Here is a 5000-nt window from a genome sequence, read left to right as displayed (position 1 = left end):
GCGTCCTTAGTCCTGGATGGCACTGAACGTCATGAATGCCGAATCCCGAACGCAGATGTATATCGTTTTTACTGCGAAAAATGGGAGAAGGTGTTGCCATTCAATGGCCTGGGCCAATTTAAGTCATCAGGTGTTGCAAATAACGAATACTTTGAGCCCCTAATTTCGGTGGAGGAAGTTCAGACTGCCATACGGGCCATTAAACCAACGTCAGCAGCTGGGCCAGATGGCCTAACAAGGGCTGCAATCTGTGCTGCCGACCCCGAGGGTCGGACACTGACAGCCCTATTTAATGCATGGATGATTACAGGAATTATTCCCAAAGAGTTGAAAAAGAATAGGACGATTCTTATTCCTAAGGTTATGGATGATGAAAAGCTGAAAGAATTGGGGAACTGGAGACCAATAACGATTGGTTCAATGATTCTGAGATTATTTTCCAGAATAATGACTGCACGTCTTGCTCGTGCTTGTCCCTTAAACCCAAGGCAGCGTGGTTTTATAGCGGCATCTGGCTGCTCTGAAAATCTTAAGGTGCTACAGGACCTTATGAGACACGCTAAGAAATTGCACAGGCCGTTGGCTGTCATGTTCATCGACATAGCGAAAGCTTTTGACTCGGTTTCGCATGCTCATATTTTATGGGTGTTAAGGCACAAGAAAGTAGATGAACACGTGGTGGGCATCATCCAGAACGCCTACGATCGGTGTACGACCTCGTTCAAAAGCAATGGCGAGTCGACTCGAGAAATTAGCATACGTGTTGGTGTCAAACAGGGTGACCCCATGTCACCCCTGCTCTTCAATCTTGCCATGGACCCTTTGATATGCACCCTAGAGTCACACGGAGTTGGGTACTCCATTGATACCGACCACGTGACAGCTCTTGCGTTTGCTGATGATTTGGTGTTGGTGAGCGAATCTTGGGTTGGTATGGCCGCCAATCTAGCGATCTTGGAATCATTTTGTGGGCTATCGGGATTGGAGGTTCAGGCCAGAAAGTGCCAGGGCTTCATGATAAGCCCAACCAAAGATTCATATACGGTGAACAACTGCGACCCATGGACTATCAAAAATAAAGATGTCCATATGATCCAACCTGATGAATCAACGAAATACCTTGGTCTGAAAATTGGCCCTTGGACTGGCACTATACAGCCTGATCTACATTGTCAGCTAAAGACATGGATCTCGAAAATCGATGAGGCGCCTCTGAAGCCAACTCAGAAGGTTGAACTACTCAATGCCTATGCCCTACCCAGATTGTTATATCCTGCAGACCACTCGGACTGCAAGCAATCAACTCTCCGTGGGTTGGACCAAGAGATTAGAAAGGCGGTAAAAGGATGGCTCCACCTTCCCGCTTCAACTTGTGATGGACTGTTATATGCCAGAGCCCGAGACGGAGGCCTTGCCATCTTGAAACTGGAAAAAACAATCCCTTCGGTTCAAGTTAGAAGGCTGCAACGTATAGCAAACTCGTCCGATGCTATCACCCGTAATATTGTGTCCTCGCATGGTATGGAGGAAGAATACCGTAATTTGTGGGTACGAGCAGGGGGTGACAGTGATGCAATCCCAACATTCGTTCTCAGGGACTCGGTGTCAAAAGAACCTGTATATCCGAGACCCTGCGATTGGAGGGAGCATGAATTTCAGAGATGGTGCGAAAAGCCGGTTCAAGGAAGGGGCATTGTAAACTTTGCGCATGATAGAATCAGTAATGCTTGGTTGAGGCCATGGTGCGGCTTTAAACAATGCTTCTTTATCGCAGCACTACAACTAAGGGCAAATATTTACCCAACAAGAGAAAGCTTGAACAGAGGCAGAGATGGGGCCTTACGTTCCTGCAGGAAATGCTCTGCCAGACTCGAGTCCCTTTCGCACATTCTCGGTCAATGTCCTGCAGTACAGAAAGCAAGAATTGCGCGACACAACAAGATCAGTAACATTCTGGCAGACGAAGCGGCTAGATTGGGCTGGTCTGTATACAAAGAGCCACGGTTCATATCCGAGACGGGAGAGATGAGAAAGCCTGACCTCGTGTTTGCAAAAGATGAGGAGGCGGTTGTGATCGATGTCACCATCCGTTTTGAGCTTTCAAAGAATACCTTGTCAGATGCTGCCTCGCACAAAGTTTCGTACTATACCCCTCTTGGTGATCAAGTCAAAGTGCTGACGAAGGCTAGCAAGGTCACATTCTTTGGATTCCCGGTTGGGGCAAGAGGAAAGTGGCCCCTTGAGAATAACGAGGTACTTACCTCCCTGGGCCTGACCAAACCCAGAACGACATCACTGGCCAAGATGATTTCCCGCAGAACGCTGCTTTTCTCTCTTGATATTCTGAGAATGTTCTGTGGAAATTATGCGGTCTATGAACAGTCATAGACAACCTCCGAAACAAATAATAGTTTTGTTTTAAGATGTCATTTGTTTTAGATTGATTTTGTTATTTTCGAAGGTGAAGTCGGTTTTTATTTCATTTTACTATTTTCCACAATTTAGATTGTTATTTTCCAAGACGAAGTCTTGGTTCTTTTTTTTTATTGTTAGTTTTTTTTTTAACACGTCGTATTTGTTACTTTAGAGCTTAGAGGGGACTTTATTTTCGCCTTACTATTTTCTGCCTACAAAGAAGATTAAAAATAAGCTTTTTTCAAGATGGTTTTGTTATTTTCCAAGGTGAAGTCTTGGTATTCTTATTTTACTATTTTCCATAAAGAAGACCTTTCTTTTATTCAAGAGCACTTATATAGATTAGACTTTGTTATTTTAATTCTTTATTTTTGGACTACATCAGTTCGAGAGTCCTGTAACTTACTATTTTCTGCCTACAAAGAAGATTAGAAATAAGCTTTATTTAAGATGTTTTAGATTAGATTTTGTTATTTTCCAAGGTGAAGTCTTGGTTTTTTTTATTTTACTATTTTCCACAAAGAAGACTTTTCTTTTCTTTTAGATTTTGTTATTTTCCAAGACGAAGACTTGGTATTTTTTTTGGTATTTTTTACAGGAAGCTTTATTCAAGAGCACTTATATAGATTAGACTTTGTTATTTTAATTCTTTATTTTTGCACTACATCAGTTCGAGAGAAGACTACAAACCAGCTTTATTTAAGATGTTTTAGATTAGATTTTGTTATTTTCCAAGGTGAAGTCTTGGTTTTTTATTTTACTATTTTCCACAAAGAAGACTTTTCTTTTAGATTTTGTTATTTTCCAAGACGAAGACTTGGTATTTTTTTATTGCTATTTTTTTACACGAAGCCTATTCAAGAGCACTTATATAGATTAGACTTTGTTATTTTAATTCTTTATTTTTGGACTACATCAGTTCGAGAGTCCTGTAACTTACTATTTTCTGCCTACAAAGAAGATTACAAATAAGCTTTATTTAAGATGTTTTAGATTAGATTTTGTTATTTTCCAAGGTGAAGTCTTGGTTTTTTTTATTTTACTATTTTCCACAAAGAAGACTTCTTTTCTTTTAGATTTTGTTATTTTCCAAGACGAAGACTTGGTTTTTTTTTATATTGCTATTTTTTTTTTTTACACTGCTTTATTCAAGAGCGCTTATATAGATTAGACTTTGTTATTTTAATTCTTTATTTTTGGAATACATCAGTTCGAGAGTCCTGTAACTTACTATTTTCTGCCTACAAAGAAGATTAGAAATAAGCTTTATTTAAGATGTTTTAGATTAGATTTTGTTATTTTCCAAGGTGAAGTCTTGGTTTTTTTTATTTTACTATTTTCCACAAAGAAGACTTTTCTTTTCTTTTAGATTTTGTTATTTTCCAAGACGAAGACTTGGTATTTTTTTTGGTATTTTTTACAGGAAGCTTTATTCAAGAGCACTTATATAGATTAGACTTTGTTATTTTAATTCTTTATTTTTGCACTACATCAGTTCGAGAGAAGACTACAAACCAGCTTTATTTAAGATGTTTTAGATTAGATTTTGTTATTTTCCAAGGTGAAGTCTTGGTTTTTTATTTTACTATTTTCCACAAAGAAGACTTTTCTTTTAGATTTTGTTATTTTCCAAGACGAAGACTTGGTATTTTTTTATTGCTATTTTTTTACACGAAGCCTATTCAAGAGCACTTATATAGATTAGACTTTGTTATTTTAATTCTTTATTTTTGGACTACATCAGTTCGAGAGTCCTGTAACTTACTATTTTCTGCCTACAAAGAAGATTACAAATAAGCTTTATTTAAGATGTTTTAGATTAGATTTTGTTATTTTCCAAGGTGAAGTCTTGGTTTTTTTTATTTTACTATTTTCCACAAAGAAGACTTCTTTTCTTTTAGATTTTGTTATTTTCCAAGACGAAGACTTGGTTTTTTTTTATATTGCTATTTTTTTTTTTTACACTGCTTTATTCAAGAGCGCTTATATAGATTAGACTTTGTTATTTTAATTCTTTATTTTTGGAATACATCAGTTTGAGAGTCCTGTAACGTACTATTTTCTGCCTACAAAGAAGACTACAGACAAGCTTTATTTAAGATGTTTTAGATTAGATTTTGTTATTTTCCAAGGTGAAGACTTGGTTTTTTTATTTTACTATTTTCCACAAAGAAGATTTTTCTTTTAGATTTTGTTATTTTCCAAGACGAAGACTTGGTATTTTTTTATTGCTAGTTTTTTTTATATGTTACTTCAGAACATAGAGAGGACTTTATTTTTACCTTACTATTTTCTGCCTTCAAAGAAGATTAAAAATAAGCTTTATTCAACATTACTTATATAGATTAGACTTTGTTATTTTAATTCTTTATTTTTTGGAGTACATCAGTTCGAGAATCCGGTAACCTTACCGACTCTACTCCTTGTTGCCATTGATGCACGGCAGCAGGGATTCGATAATACACGGCATCCCAGTCAGGGACCAGCTTGATGATGCTGGATCTGCGTTGGATACACCAGCATGGGAGTACAATACGGTTATTGACTCCACCCCGTGTTATCAAAGATGCATGGTAACAGGGCGA

The sequence above is a fragment of the Petromyzon marinus genome, unplaced genomic scaffold, assembly GCF_048934315.1.
Source record: "Petromyzon marinus isolate PM22_M1 ecotype Great Lakes invasive population unplaced genomic scaffold, UKy_Petmar_22M1.pri1.0 PM_G_Scaffold_73, whole genome shotgun sequence".
Lineage (NCBI taxonomy): Eukaryota > Metazoa > Chordata > Hyperoartia > Petromyzontiformes > Petromyzontidae > Petromyzon > Petromyzon marinus.
This window is presented reverse-complemented; position numbering follows the sequence as displayed.